Source organism: Anomaloglossus baeobatrachus, chromosome 5 (assembly GCF_048569485.1).
Source record: "Anomaloglossus baeobatrachus isolate aAnoBae1 chromosome 5, aAnoBae1.hap1, whole genome shotgun sequence".
NCBI lineage: Eukaryota > Metazoa > Chordata > Amphibia > Anura > Aromobatidae > Anomaloglossus > Anomaloglossus baeobatrachus.
Window position 1 is genome coordinate 507,825,399 of NC_134357.1, and position 16,793 is coordinate 507,842,191.

At 49.9% G+C, this 16,793-nt stretch overlaps 1 protein-coding gene across 4 annotated transcripts in view; it reads left to right on the forward strand.

Annotated features, from left to right (window-relative positions):
- LOC142311971 (uncharacterized) overlaps nt 1-16,793 on the forward strand; it is a 240,593-nt gene that overhangs the window by 67,608 nt on the left and 156,192 nt on the right. For 3 of the 4 annotated variants that reach the window (XM_075350834.1, XM_075350836.1, XM_075350835.1), the window contains exon 1: nt 11,468-11,649. The exons of the other annotated variant lie outside the window; for it this stretch is intronic. The gene's annotated coding sequence lies outside the window, so the exon portion shown is untranslated. Of the gene's footprint in view, nt 1-11,467; nt 11,650-16,793 lie in introns of those variants that run through there. 4 annotated transcript variants of the gene reach the window in all.

Here is a 16,793-nt window from a genome sequence, read left to right on the forward strand (position 1 = left end):
GGGGACGGGAAGAAGATGTCTGCGCCTGACGGAGCCGTTGGAGGAGTGGCGGTCGCAGCCGCACCAGCGCCCGCAGATGGAAACGGGGTAGTCCATGCTCTGGCTGCAAGAGCGGGGGAGGCCGCGGGTCCAGCGGTCGCCCAGGTAATGCCGTTCTCCCTGCCCTATGTGCCCGGTGCTACCTGGCTGCCGCAGTACGATGGGAAGCATGATGCTTTGCAGGTGTTTCGGAAAAAGATTAGCCCGATCCTCGATTTATATCTCTTGACTGACAGGCAACGGGCAGCGGTAGTGCTAGGGCAGCTAACCGGCGCGGCTGAGCAGGAGACGGAGGCTTGGACCGAGGCGGACCGGGCCTCAGTGACTACCATTTTTGAGAAACTCCAAATCGCTTTTGAGACCCGCACGGAAGCGGAATTGCGGATGCAGTTTTATCAGTGTCGACAACGGCCTGCGGATAATATAAGAGACTATGCCCTGCGCCTGCAAACAGCCCTCCATACGCTGAACAATTCTTGCAAGGGCTGGGGTCTGCGGAAGACCGCAAGCAGCTACGGCTGTGGGCCCTGGAACACCCCAATCTGGACTTTGCAGTAGTGAAGGAGCGGGCCATCAAGGCCCTGCAGGCCCCAACGGCAGACGCTCCTGAGGCGGCCCCATGGCCGGCTGAGACCGCTCCCATCACGGTGGCACCTCCTCTCCCGGCTCTACCGGCCCCTGCAGCGCCCGTCGGGATGATGGAGGAGCTAGCTGCCCAGGTCCGCCGCATGGATGGAGACCTAGCCAAGATCCTCGCCGCACTCCAGCTTCCGACGAGAGTCAAGCCCCCTGGGAGGATCCAGCTTGCCGACAGCCCGGAGGACATCCCCTGGATGCAGCGGAGAAGGACCAATGACTCACTTTATGGGCCTCCTATTTGTTACAGGTGCAGCAAGCCTGGCCACTACTCTAGGCGATGCCCGTTAAACGAGCAACCCCTGGGGCCAAGGGCCGATCCTCAGGAGTAGACACCAGTGGCCCCCCCGACTGGCGAGACCGGTACGTCGGAGCTCGCCCCATCATCCCTCTGGCAGTGGACGGCATCCCTCTTATGGCCCTATTGGACACAGGATCACAGGTAACCACTATACCATATACACTGTACCAGCAGTATTGGGGTACTGATGAACTTGCCCCCTCTGATGATAGCCTGACCCTGGTCGCGGCCAATGGACTCCCTCTAACCCAAGTGGGATACAAACAAGTGACCCTGACCGTGGGACGTGCGGAGTTAAAGAACCAAGGGATGATTGTGGTGATGAATGAACCCAGTGACCATAACCCAAAAGTAATCCTAGGGACCAATGTGATGGAGCATTGTATGAGTGAGGTGCTGAGTCTGTTGCAGCAGCTGGCCGCCACAGCAGGAGGAGGCCGACAGAGGGCTGTGCAGCGTGAGATCCGGGCCCTCCTATATCGGCAACAAGTGAATTCAATTGGTGGAGAGATTGGTGGAGTAAGGGTGATGGATGAGGCCCCCTTGGTAGTGCCATCCCGAAGTGAGATGATGATTTGGTGCAGGGCAGCAGTAGGCCACCAGGGGCGTGACTACCCGGCGATTGTGGAACCCACGCCTTCTGAACACTGGCCCACGATGATGGCGGCCAGAGGGGTGGTTGACGTCAAAAAGGGGAGAGTGCCTGTCAGAGTGCTGAATTGTGGAGAGGAGGAAGTTAGACTTCCCCGTTACGCTACCCTTGCCAAGTCGCTTACCCTAGACCCTCACACCATTCGCGAAGCCGCCCCTCCTACCTCAGCATCCCCTGCCAGTAACCATATACCCCCAGAACAGTTAGAGGAGTGGTGCCAGGAACTACATGTAGGCACTGAAGCCACACGCACGCATCACAAAGAGGGGGCATACAGGGTAGTGCAAGAGTATGAACAGGTTTTCAGCAAGCACCCATTAGATTTCGGGAGGATTAAAGGGGTTCAACACCATATCCCTACAGGCATACATCCACCTATCAAAGAAAGATATAGGCCCATCCTGCCAGCACATTATCAATGCGCCAAAGACATGTTGAGGAACATGAAGGAGGCAGGGGTCATTCGGGATAGTTGTAGTCCCTGGGCAGCCCCACTGGTGCTGGTGAAGAAGAAGGACGGCACCATGAGAATGTGCGTGGATTACCGGAAGATCAACAAGATAACGCATAAAGATGCCTATCCTCTTCCCTGTATCGAAGAGTCGCTAGCTGCACTGAGAACTGCTAACTTCTTCTCTACCCTTGACCTTACCAGCGGATACTGGCAGGTGGCGGTCGCACCAGAGGACCGTGAGAAGACTGCATTCGCCACTTCCATGGGACTCTTCGAGTTTAACAGTATGCCGTTTGGGCTGTGCAATGCCCCTGGAACCTTCCAACGGCTCATGGAGTGTTGCCTGGGACATCTCAATTTTGAAACTGTCCTGCTGTATCTAGATGATGTGATCGTATACTCCCAGACGTACGAGGCCCACCTGGAACACCTGGCTCAAGTGTTCGCGTCCCTAGCCAAGTATGGGATGAAACTGAAGCCCTCCAAGTGCCACCTACTGAAGCCTAGGGTACAGTACCTCGGACACGTGGTGAGCGCAGAAGGTGTCGCCCCAGATCCCAAGAAGATTACTGCTATCCAGGACTGGCCGAGACCGACCACAGTGAGAGAGGTGAGACAGTTCCTGGGCCTGGTGGGCTACTACCTTCGCTTCATCAAGGGGTACACGAAGATGGCCGCTCCCATGCAAGACCTGCTCGTGGGACAGACCAAGGGTGGCAGGTCCCCTGGATCTCCGTTTGTGTGGGAGAAGAAGCATGAGGAGTCCTTTCACCAGCTGAAGACGGCCTTGACTGGGGAGGAGATCCTGGCGTACCCCGACTATAGCCTCCCGTTCGTCCTCTACACCGATGCCAGCAATGTGGGCTTGGGAGCAGTCCTGTCCCAGGTCCAGGACGGGCGAGAAAAGGTGATCGCCTATGCCACAAGAAAACTCCGGCCCACGGAAAGGAACCCTGAAAATTACAGCTCCTTCAAGATTGAGTTCCTGGCCCTGGTGTGGGCAATCACCGAGAGGTTCCGACATTACCTTGCAGCGGCAAAATTCACGGCTTACACAGACAATAATACGTTGACCCATCTGGACACGGCCAAGCTGGGCGCTCTGGAACAGCGGTGGGTGGCCAGGCTGTCTAATTATGACTTCACTATCAAATACAGATGCGTTATCCCGGATGCCCCACCTGCCGGATAGGGGGTTGGAAGACGATGACCTCGAAGAAATTGAGTTGCCCGCGTTCCATCGGCCACCGGTCGAAAATTTACATGTCAAACAACAACAGGCGAACCTGGACCCGCTACCCAGTCAGGGATGGCGAGAAGCCCAAGACCAAGCGCCTGCCGTCCAATTAGTCAAGACCATGATTGAGCAAGGCTCCTCCGGAATGGATCCGGCAGCTCCCCCTGAGGCCCAGCGGCTGTGGAAAGAACAAGCCTGGCTGTACCTGCACGAGGGGAAGCTGTATCGAGGGATGATCAACCCGAAGACTCACGAGAAGGTTCGTCAGCTGGTGGTCCCCCAGGCCAGCGTGCCCAAAGTCCTACGGCATATCACGATGGCGCCGGGCATTTCGGCTGGAAAAAGCTGGAGATGTTGCTGAGAGAGCGGTTCTATTGGAGTGGGATGCGGAAATCTGTGGAGGCTTGGTGCCAAGAGTGCGGCCCCTGTGCGCTGAGAAGGAAGGATGAAATCAGCCAAAGAGCACCTCTACAGCCGATCGTCACCCATCAACCGCTGGAGTTGGTTACCTTGCACCACGTCAAGCTCACACCCAGCCAGAATGGATATACCTATGCCTTGACCATAGTGGACCACTACTCCAGATTCATGGTGGTTGTTCCAGTCAAAGATTTGACCGGCCATACCGCAGCCAGGGCATTCCAGGCCTACTTCTGTCGACCGCACGGATACCCGGAGAGGGTGCTTACGGACCAGGGTTCAGCCTTTGAAGCAGAGGTGTTTCAAGAATTCTGCCAATTATACGGTTGTAAGAAGATCAGGACCACACCATACCATGCCCAGACTAATGGGATGTGTGAGAAGATGAACCACCTGGTCCTGGATCTCCTCAAGGTGATACCGTTGGAGGAGCGGAACCTGTGGCCAGAAAAGCTGCCTGACCTGATAGACATGTACAATAACATCCCCTGTAGTTCTACCAAATGCACCCGGAGTATCTGATGAGAGCCTGACCGGGCCAGCTGCCGGTGGACTTAGAAATGGACTTGGAAGCTCCAGAGGCTCTTCCTTCAACGGCTGGCTGGGATACCCGGCGACAAATCTAATACCGACAGGTCCAGGAGTATGTGGAGAAGAATCTCGGTCAGAGCCGAGAGAAACAAGCACAACGCTTCAACAAACGAGCGTCAGCCGTCCCCTTTGAGCCGGGAGATGTAGTGCTGAAGCGGAAAAGAAGGACCCATAAGCTTCATGACCAATGGGAAAGGACCCCGTATGTCATACAGCCCACTGAATGGGAGAATGAGAAGGCTTATCTGATCAGTCGCGACCAGGGGAGACCCGCCACTACAGTTTCCAGGGACCACCTGAAGAAATGCCCTCACCCCTTGAGAGTGACAAAGGAGGTTCCGGTGCCCATGCCGAGCGGGGAGAAGGAGGTGATCCACACAGTGATGGGTGATTTTCCAGCAGACTGGCCTATGCAAAATGGTGCGGTGATTGTTCCGGTGATAATGTTCCCACAACACGTGGAAGAAATGGAGACGGAAACGCCCGCCAGTGAGCCACTCGAACAAGCGCCCAGGGATGCACCTATACCCCCTCCCCTTGGGTCTCCACTTGCCATACCTGCTATAAGGGAAGAGGAAACGGTCGTCTACTCTATTCCCTTGACCGCTACTAGCGACCCTGTCCTCCGAAGGTCCACACGCCCTAACCTAGGTAGGCGCCTGCTTAGGTATAGGGAAACCACTATTTAGGGGTGCAGTATGTTAATTGTGTAAATAGCTGAATGAATGAACATAAATCAATCCGAAGCCTCACCTGATCAGCAACCAGTTGATTATCCCGGCCGTTGCCGGCAAGTTGTCCCCGGAGGGACTCTATGTGTTTTACCGCCCACATGAGAAACTGCTCATGAACATGGCCGAGAACTTGCAGGCCTCCCACGAACTTGTGGGTTTGTAAATAATTTGTGGGCCGGTTTCCGTTCCGTGCCGCCTCCGGAGAGGCAGATTGGAGGAAGGGCCCACAGCAGAGGAGGCTGGGGCCCGGCCACCATCAGGACCGGTGGCCATCCTCCGGGGGTCAGGGGTCCCCCTGGACGTGGGGTCCCCTGAAGTGAGAGCCGGGTGCGAGATACTGTACCCGTTCCCCCTCGGGTAACCTGGACCAGGACTGGGGAAGAAGGGTGCTGCCCGTTTCTTAGAGGCAGCACCAAGGTTTAGGTTATTTGGGTGGGGGAGCGGATGACCACGAACCCGTCCGTTTTAGTTAAAATGTTTACCGTTTGAAACATTAAAGTACCGAACCTCCCGTAAGGGAAGATTTCTAAATATGCTTATGTTGAATATTTATATGTTAATTTATCTTTTGCAGAAAACAAAAATAAAACCGGTGATGGACGGGGAGCGGAGTGAAGTTAAGCAAACAGGCAGGGCCATCGGACCCCGACCAGGCTTGGAGCCGCCGTCAATAGTAAAATCCGAGTATGACAGGAACCCCAGGGGTTTCCCAACAACCAAGTCCCGACAGAAGGCAACAGTCCACACCGTGAGGATATACAGCCACCGCCATAGGCTAGAGATCCAAGGGCCAGCGCCTGCGGGCAAAACGGACTCCTACGGCACCTATACGCCGGGGAGCGGACTACCGGTGAGCAACCACAGGAGTCAGAACATTCTAACAGGTGCAGGGAAAGACAGCCACCATCAGCCGTCCGGGGAGAGCACAACAACACCGCAGCTGGCTGCGGGACCCGTCCATCCTGCCGTTTTGGTTTACCAGAGACTCTGTCAGTGATTGTTTGAGTGAGTACACCAGCGCCGTCCGGCACCGCGCCACGCTGTCCCTGCAACCCTGCACCCCCAGCCATACAGCCTCCCCGTTACACCACCGGGCCCCGGGATCACCAACATCCCTACCCACGGAGGGGACAACATCCTAGCTGCTCCCTACCATCTCTCCCGGGATCCCCGTCACCAGCAGCGGTGGTGCCATCATCACCACGTCCCGTGGGTGGCGTCACGAACTCTCTCCCCAAACAAACCATCCCTTTTCACTTACGGGTGAGGAGCGCTGCTCGAGTCCCCGGGTCCAGCCAACCGCTCGAGCCACCGAGCAGCAGCAGCAGAAGCCCCGGACCCGAGCATGGCGAGCGCGTCCCCTCCGCCCGCAGCGTATACAATTGTCAGAGAAGTGGGGAATAGAAGTTGCATTTGAAAAAAAAAAAGAATTAAACGTGCAAAAAGACAGTATGATGAATTGTGTGAAGATGAACGGCTCTGCGATGCTGAGAAGTACTTCCAGGTTAACATCTTTAACTCCTGCTTGGACACAATTATCATGCAACTAAAACAAAGATTTCAAAGTCTTCATATAACAGTAAAAAAATTTAGAGCAATCCTTCCCAGCTCACTTTTATCTGCATCTGATGAAGAACTGCATAAGGATGGAGAGAACCTTGTGAACCATTTCAAAAAAGACTTTTCACCAGCTCTTCCTACACAACTTGTTTCATTCAGAGCTTGCTTCAAATCACAAATTGCAAACTTGACCACTTTGGAGAAAGTTGCCAAGCTATTGATTGTTGAAAACAGCGTGTTACTTCCAAGTTTTCCAGAAGAGTGTACAGCATATATTTTGTTCTTATCCTGCTAGTAACACTGGCTAGTGCTGAACGTTCCTTCTCAAAACTAAAGTCAATCAAGAACTACCTGAGGTCTACAATGGGACAAGAAAGGCTAAGTGGACTGGCAATTTTGTCCATAGAAAATGAACGTGCTAGAATGATTGACTTAAATAAAATTATTGATGAATTTGCAGAAAAGAAGGCCAGAAAAATGAGTTTTAAATAAATTGTTCATACTTCAACAGAATTTAGTTGTTTAGAAAGAAATGTTCACTGAAAAAATGCATTTCAAATTACAACATACAGTATGAATGGTTGACTAAAGCCTAGTTATCATGATTTAGTAAAATGGTTTATAGTATTTTTCAAAAAAGGTTACACAGTATTGATTACTCATTACTAAATGTGTTGTGTACTATTTTATTTATCTAATGTGGATCTAAGCACTAACAAGCAGGTAGTTGCTAACTACATGCCTGTGTGCCACCCCCACGCCAGCCGTCGGGCTGCTCGGATCCGGATCCGCGGTGTGGCTCAAGGGATTCTAACGGACCCGGGGGTCGTGCGGACACTTCAACTAAAAGGGGACGTATTTGTACGGGATGTGTGGTAAACTGTCTGTGACACCACCCACGGTGTGTGGTGAGATGTAGCACCACCGCTGCTGTTGTGGGACTCCCGGGGACGATGGGACTGGCAGCTGGATGTTTACCCCTCCGTGGGTAGGGATGGATGTCCCGGGGCCCAGTGTCTTTATGCTGAGGAGGGAGGGTGATGGCAGGGGCCAGCGTACCCGGCCAGGCCGGGGATGTTACTCACGGTCGAATAAAGCACACGAGTCCTGTGGTAAACCAAGGTGATGGTGGCCGGCTGCCGCAGACGGGTGTATCTGATCCCACACCCGGGTTGGTAGTCAAAGTCTCTCTCCTCTGCGCTCCCGGTCCTTTGGTTGGGAGCCGTGCCCATCTGATGCTGACCCGTGGGCTCTACAGGCCCTGGCGATGGCCCTATCCCTCTCGGTGGGTGGTTATCTACTTTTCTGGACTTAGGTTGGGACAGAACCTAAAATCCTGCCCTCAATTGGTTAATTAGCTAGGCCATCGGTGCTGGTCCTGGCTTCAGGGTCCAAGTACCCCCACTGTGCACACGGTTTCCGGTAGGGTCTCCGGTGTCGGTACCGGCGGGCTCCTACCCTGTCCCGGTCCACCTCGGATCTGCCGAGCCGTCTTCCCGTCTCCTGCTAGACTATGGCTACCGTCTGCCACCTAGCCAGGACGTCAGGGCCCCTACCCTGATGCCTGTCAGTTAGCCTGACCTTCCACTTCAAACTCTAAACTCAGACTCTTGTTTTTCCCGCCCCGGGCTCTCCAGACCCCTAGGTGGGCGTTCCCTACTGCCTGGTCCCGCCCACTGGTGTGTCTGTCCTTCCCTGAGGGGGGTGACTAGGGTTTCAGGTCGGCTTCTGTAACCCTTTGTGGGATAGGTGTTCTGTAGGGGCCTATGTGTGTTCCTACCTGGTTTTCTACACCTACACCTGTTCTACCCAGTGAAGATCTCTGCCATAACAGAGTGGTCACAGGCTGCTCCTGTGCCTACCGCTGACTTCATATCAACAGTGCAGCAGCTTTGTTTCTGGTCTGTTGAAGGGGACTGAGTGCCGGCATCATGCTGATTAAAAGCCACCTCCTCGCTGCATAAATGCGGAGAACTGGCTATTAAACAGCATGATGTCGGCACTCACTCCCCTTTGAGAAGCCAGAAGAAGAGCTGTTTGAGGACGTGAAGCAGCAGTCTTGCTTGCAGGAGAGGTTTGTGACCGCTCTATGCCAGCACAGGGTAGAACAAGCTAGTTAACAGCTACCTGTCTAATAGTTCTTAGGCCAATAGTAAAAAAAATAAAACAGTCCTTTTGAGTTTCGGGAAAAAAATGCTATTCTCGCTACAGTATTATTTCCTCCAATATATAAAAAAGATGACTATCTACTGCTTGATAAGTCATAGGCCATGATATGTGCATCCAAATATAACAATCAGTTGCATGATTGTTTTGTGTTATACTCAGTTGTTAAATATGGAACTTATTTATTGCTTACATTTGGTAGTTGTGTCGTAAACTAATAATAAATAGTACAATCTGTATGTTTACATTATTTTGTTGTTGTATGGGGGGGGGCAAAAAGATTTCTTGCACAGGGGCCCACTGTAGTCTGTGTCCGCCCCTGCAATGATCAATGTGTGGATCTTTATTCAGGTCACACAATAGTGGCAGAGTTCTCTTTTATTTTGTTCCTTTCACAGATAGCCGACCTCTGCTGCTCGTTGTTCTTATTATGCTGGAACTTTTGTTTGTTATATGCTTAGAATCATCTGCTGTAGCTGGACTTTTTATATATCAATGGAATGTGCAATACAGGGTAATATTGTGGTACCGTGTTAGCCATTAAAATCAATTGAAATACTATGTCCCAAGAATGACAAAAGTATTTTAGGAGTGATACCTTTATAGGCTAACCAGAAAAATCATATTAGCAAGCTTTCAGAGCAGAGGCTCCTTCTTCAGGCTGAATTACAGATGAATTTCTGAGACCAAACACAACATTTAAATGAATGTTACAACAGGACATGGGAAAGATGATGCCTCCTAAAAGATAAGCCAAGGAAAGCCTTATGTCCACTTCCAGAGGATACAATATTAGCCACCATGGATGTAGAGTCTCTTTACTCTAACATCCCACATGAAGATGGAATTGCTGCATGCAAATATTTCCTCGAAAAAAACAATCTGGCCACGGAACCAGCTCTGCAATTCATCAGGTTTGTGCTCCACCACAACTATTTCTCCTTTGGAGATAATATATACCAACAGTATATGGGCTGCGCTACGGGAAGCAAAATGTCACCACAATATGCTAACCTGTTTATGGCTAAACTAGAGGAGGAATTCTTGGAATCTTGTGCTATTAAACCTCTAGCATACGTCCGCTACATTGATGATCTGATAATAATCTGGACAGGCTCCAAAGATGATCTGATCACCTTCCACAACAACTTCAACAAATTTCACCCAACAATCAAACTCACCCTCAACTTCTCAAAGTCCCAAATAAATTTTCTGGATACAACCATATACATCAAAGACAATACCATACAAACGTCAGTTTATCATAAACCTACAGGACGTCCAGCATATCTGACATGGAACAGCTTTCATCCAAGACACATAAAAAATCCATCATCTACAGTCAGGCTCTGAGGTACATCCGGATCTGCTCAGACAGTGAGGACAGAAAAGTACATCTGCTATCCCTGAGAAATACATTCCTACAACAAGGATACCATCCACTGGTAATAGATGAACAGATCCACAGAGCTACAAGGATCCCAAGAAGCAGCCTCCTGGATTACAAACAGAGGGAGGATAACAATAGGGTACCGCTTGTGGTCACATATAATCCTCACATGAGCATCCTAAGGAAAATTGGTGCTGATCTTCAACCCATATTCCACAGGGACCATAGACTGAAAGTAATATTCCCAGAATTACCACTTCTCTCCTACAAACAGCCCCCTAACTTAAGGAATCTTCTTGTTAGAAGTGTCCTCTCATCACCATCAGAGACGGGCACATTCCCCTGTAATGATAAGAAATGCAAGAACTGTATCTACATTTTACCAACAAATACGGTCCACATAGCCAACACAAATCAGAACTACAAGATCATGGACCTCTTTTCATGTACATCCTCCAATGTGGTATACATGATACAGTGCACAAAGTGCCCTGGAGGAATATATAATGGGGAAACTAAACAAAAACTACAAACAAGGATGAATCTACACAGGCACACAATAAAAAATGAACTGGACACGCCTGTGGGAAAACATTTCTCCAGACTGGGACACAGTATGACAGATTTAAAAGTACTAATACTGAAAGGTCATTTTAAAGATGACAGAGAGAGAGAAACATTTGGGAATTTAAACTGATAAAGATGTTTGGATCCTTAACATAGGACTCAATTTAACACCAGGTTTTATGACTCACTACATGGACACACTTCACACCTCCAGCAGAAGAACCTCAGAAGTGATCTGAACAGACCACTTCCAGCGCATCTGCATTTCTAAGAAAAAAATTAATTTGATTTCCGTGGTTGATCTTTTAGGAGGCATCATCTTTCCCATGTCCTGTTGTAACATTCATTTAAATGTTGTGTTTGGTCTCAGAAATTCATTTGTAATTTGCCTGAAGAAGTAGCCTGTGTGCTCTGAAAGCTTGCTAATAAGATTTTTCTGGTTAGCCTATAAAGGTATCACTCCTAAAATACTTTTGTCATTCTTGGGACATAGTATTTCAATTGATATATATCAATGTAAAACTTAGAGGGATTTTCTGTCTCCTATGATCAGCCATTTAGGTCTTGCTGCATTAACATGGGGTAATCAGCATCTGCAATCTATCAACAGGCAGCCCGGGATGGGTTAAATTTCCTCTGTGATGGTCTTCCTGTTGTCCAGATAGACGAGGGGGAGGAGGGCGAGAAGGAGGAGAGAGGGGGAGGAGGGCGAGAAGGAGGAGAACAATAAGGGCGAAGAGGAGGATGGGAAGACCAGGCTGCCCAGGTCTTGGTGCTGTCTCGGAGTTAGTGCATGTGCTGTGCCTCTCCATAAGACTCCCAACGGCAGTGCTCTTCAGGTCTTCTTCAGTCCCTGCGGAACAAGGCTCTCTCGGTCAGCGAAGCGGTTAATGAGTGGTTAGGTAAGCTCCTGTGTTGGACCGCTATCCCAGCCGTAACTTCAGGGATTCCTTAGGGTCTTTTTGTCTGACACACAAAGGAGGCAATGAGGGAGGGAGAGCAGCTCCGTAGCCAATTGCTGCCCTGCGGCACTCTCCAAGTCTCTGGGGACAGATAGCTGTATGTACGTAGTGGTGTAACTGGGTAGATTTTGATGGGCCCCGGAGAAAAGTTCAGACCTTGGCCCCCCCCTCCATGTACACCGACACTTGGGGTACGGGATAAAGACACTGACACTCTGGGTAAGGCTACTTTCACACATCAGTTTTTTGTATTCAGGCACAGTCCTTTTTTTTCCTGATCCAACGGATCCTGAAAAAAAAGTGAAAACCGTATCCACCGGATCCGTTTTTTTAACGGATCCGTTATGCCGGATCCGTTAAAAAACGGATCCGGTGGATACGGTTTGCATCCGTTTTTGCATCCTTTTCGTCCGGTTTTTGGCTGGATCCGTTTTGTTAATTACATTGGTGCATGCGCAGTTAACAAAAACGGATCCGGCGGCCGCATCCGTTTTTTACCGCATTACGCCGGATCCGGCGTCCATAGGCTTCTATTGTAAAACACGCCGTATCGCGCCGGATCCGGCGCGATGCGTTTTTTTTGCCGGACAAAAAAACGTTGCAAGCTACGTTGCCTCCGGCCGCTGCATTTATTTATTTTGCCGCATCCGGAAAAAAACGGATGCACCGCAAAGCCATCCGGTACAATCCGGTACCAATGCAAGTCTATGGGGAAAAAACGGATGCGGTACTGGATCCGTTTTACCCGTTTTTTTCCGGATTGAACCTGATGGCAAAAAACTGATGTGTGAAAGTAGCCTAAGGAATAATGACGCTGACACTTGGCTCTTAACTTTTTTTAATAGACTGAGAAGGGGATAATAGGGAGGGGGAGGATTTGGGATTAGTAGAGGGGATTGAGGGACCTCCAGCTGCATACATACACACACACACACACACACACACACACACACACACACATACATTATATATATATATATATACATACATATATATATATTATAATATATAAATTATATTAATATATATGTGTATAATATTAATAATGAATTTATATAATAATATTAAAGGGGTTATCCGGCTTCTTTTGACTTTTTTTCATTATTACACTATTGGGCTACATTGGGGCAGGTAAGTAGATAGAGACCACTTACCTGCCCTGCTGTCAGCCCCTCTCCCCCGGCTCAGAGTGGTCATGTGACCGCTCCTGCCGCGATTTTGCTGCTTCCGGTCATTTCATGTCTACATGGGCAGGGCCATGTTGACATGCAAATCTGGAACAGCATGTCGCCTCCCTGCTGGGCTGTACAGTGCGTGGAGTAACCGCCCCCATTCCCTGCACCCTCCCACACATTGCCCAGCACCCCGTACTCTCACCGCAACCTCCCACACACTCTGTAGTCTCCCTCCCCCGCCTCCTGTGCCCAGCTACGTGCGCCCTGAATTCCAGCCGATTCAGTGTCCAGTTCAATAAGGCAAGGAACACTTGCTGTCAGATACACTGTCAGCGCTGTGTCCCCAGCGCTTTATCATGTTTACTGCCTGACGCCCTGGGAACTGTCTCCCCCCCCCCCTCCCCGTGCGCGCTGTCTGTGTCATCATGGGTCATCTGTGTATGTGCATCAGTCTGTGTCCCGCGCCAGCCCCGCGGATGCCCGCACTGCAGCGTGTCAGTGTTTGCCCCCCTCTGCAGTATAAGCTGCTTCTCACCCTGCAGTGCGTGCAGCCACGGGGATGACGAGCGCTGCTTGTCATCACTGCCCGTGCAGTCTGTGTCCCGCTCCCTGCCAGCCCCGCAGCTGCCCGCACTGCAATGTCAGTGTCTGCCCGCAGTATCAGCAGCTTCTCACGCCGCGGGGCTGGCAGGGAGCGGGACACTGACTGCTAAGGTTAGATGAGATAATTACCTGCTGTGACAATCTCCTGCCTCCTGACGTCACCGCGGTCACTGCCTTCTCTGCCCGTCTCGCGGGCGGCCCGAGACTGTCACTAGCAGTGACGTCACGGGCTCTCGCGATACTGCGTCGAATGCGGCGGGCATAGAAGTCAGTGACAGCGCTGACGTCAGGAGAGCAGGAGATCGTTACTGCAGGTAATGATCTCATCTAACCTCCTGACGGCAGCGCTCGGCATCCCCTGCAGTGACCTGGGCTGACCTATTGATGTTAGCTCAGGTCACTGCACGGCTCTCCCAGCCAATGGGGAACATTTTGTTCTTCATTGACTGGGAGTCTCATTGACTATGGTATGGATCGCCGTGCGACCCCCTTATTGGATTACGCCGGACCCGGATTTGATTGTTCTTGTCAATAAATTGTTGAAAGAGGGAATGTGGGGAGTGTTTTTTCAAATAAAACTTTTTTTGTTGTCTATATTTTATTTCTTACTGACTGGGTTGGTGATGTCGGGTATCTGATAGACGCCTGACCTCACCAACCCCAGGGCTTGATGCCAGGTGACATTACACATCTGGCATCAACCCCATATATTACCCCGTTTGCCAACGCACCAGGGCAACGGGATGAGTTGGGGCAAAGCGCCAGGATTGGCACATCCAATGGATGCGCCACTTCTGGGGCAGCTGTAGCCTGCTATTTTTAGGCTGGGGAGTGTCCAATAATGGTGGACCTCCCTAGTCTGAGAATACCAGACCACAGCTGTCCGCTTTACCTTGGCTGGTGATGCAATTTGGGGGGGACCCCACGTTTTTTGTTTTAAATTATTTATTTAATTTTAAATAACAGCATGGGGTGCCCTCTGTTTTGGATTACCAGCCAAGGTGAAGCTGCCAGCTGTGGTCTGCAGGCTGCAGCCGTCTGCTTTACCCTAGCTGGCTACAAAAGATAGGGGGGACCTCACGTCGTTTTTTTTTTTAATTATTTATTTATTGGCTAAATACAAGGCTAAGCACCCTTTAGTGCCACATGAAAGGCACTAAAGGGTGCCAGCTTAGAATATGCGGGGGGGGTAGGACATTATATTGGTCTTTCTCATTTATTATCTATCCCTCTATCTATCCCTTGATTCATTCATCCATCCCTCTATTTATCCCTCTAGCTATCTGTCTCTATCTATCCCTCTATCTATCTAGCTGCTTCCGTTTTTTTGCAGTATGAAAAAAATAGGAAGGTACGCAGATGACACACGGACCATATACGGAACGGAACGGATGCCACACAGTTGCATCCGTGAAAAAACATGACCATTTTTTTGCGGACCGCAAAAACAGGGCAGTCCTGTGAATGTAGCCTAATCAAGAGGCTTATGAGGGTGATGTATTTAATTACAAAAAACTGTTTTTTCTTGGTGTATGTGTTTATTTACTGTCACTTACAGATTACTAAGGGGGGGGGGGGTGTCTCATAGACCCTGACGATTAATATCTGGCTTAGAGGCAGCTGTGGGCTGTGATTAACTTCATATTAGCCTGATTGCCACCGCCCCAGAGCAACCAGGAAGAGCCAGGTAAAGTGCTGGGATTGTCACATCTAATGGATGTGACAATCCTGAGTGGCTGCAGGCTGCTATTTTTAGGCACGGGGCGGCTCAATAAATAGGGGTCTCCCCAGCCTGACAATACCAGCCCCCAGCTTTTGTGGTTTATCATGCCTGGGTACCAAAATTCGGGGGGACTGAATTTCGTTTATTTTTAAATTATTTTTGTAAATCAAGAAAAAAACCGCATGCAGTTCCTCTTATTTGGATACACAGCCAAGATAAGCGCACGGCTGGGGGCTGCATACTGTAGCCATATGCTTTTTCTGTTCTTGGTGTCATAATATGGGAGAAAAACACAGTGAAAAATTTTATGCGCTTTATACCACTATAATGATCCGCAGAGTTGAATTGCTTTCCCGCTCATCAACCGTCTTGGCGCCCGTGATTGGTTGTAGGCAGATGCTGTCACATACGCTAAGGGTGCGTCTGACTGCAACCAATCACAGGAGACAGGACAGCTGGAGGACGGGGAAAGCAGTGCATATGAATGAGCAGTAATTAGCGGCCCAGCAAGTGAAGGAGAAGCCACGGGAGCAGTGTACAGCTGCAACGGAGCCTCGGTCAGTATGAAGCGCTTTCTTCTTTTTTTTTTTTTACTTTACTATTAATTTTTAATTTCACAAGTGCCTGATCCTGATCACACATCCGGAATCCAGGTCCTGGTTCTGCCCAACAATAGCCTCTGATACTCTGAAAAGAGGGCTGTTTACCCCTACACTGACTGATAGAACGAGTTTTTTCTGTAGCTACTCTGAAAAGATGACGCAAAGTTTCGTGAACCTCCATTTTCAACAACCCACAAAGTACAGTTTCATCAACACAGTATGATAGTCCCGACACAACCCACCACATTTTATAATGGCTCAGACACAGTATAATGCGCTTCACATAGACATCCAAATACTATAATGTCCCCCTCATACAGCCCAGCAAACTATATTTTGGCCCCTACACAGATCAAAACAGTATAATGGCTGCCCCTCCTAATGATTAAAAAAATTACTCATCTCTCCCCATTCTCCCACTGCTCCAATCTTCGCAGCAGGTGTCCTGAATGTTCGGCACTGGTCTGCAGAGGGTGCGTTGAAGTGACATCATTGTGCCCTCTGCACTGAGACATCAAAGCTCATAAGCACAGGGAGAATAATGGAGGAGGGAGCCGTCAGATCATTGCTTTCAATTATATTGGCATTTATCGTTCAGTTGAACGTGCAATACAGGACGGAGGAGGGTCCAGTGCAGGCCCTGGAACTGGCCCCCTGACTCACAGGTCCCTTAGTAGCAACGTGGTCTGCCGCCATGAGCGGTACACAACTGTATATATCTTTCAATTTTAAATATATATATATCTAATATACAAAGCTGTGTGTGTGTGTGTGTGTGTGTGTGTGTGTGTCCGCTAAAGGAATCCACACTATCTCATTTACAATAACGTTTTTTTGCACAGATGACCCATGTGACCCAGGGAACGTCGTAGACTACGGTTTCACAGGAAAATTTAACCCTGCGCTTTACAGTTACTCTCCAAAAAACATGACTCCATTAAAGTGAATGGAGCCTGGAACTACAGTTTATTTATCTCAGCT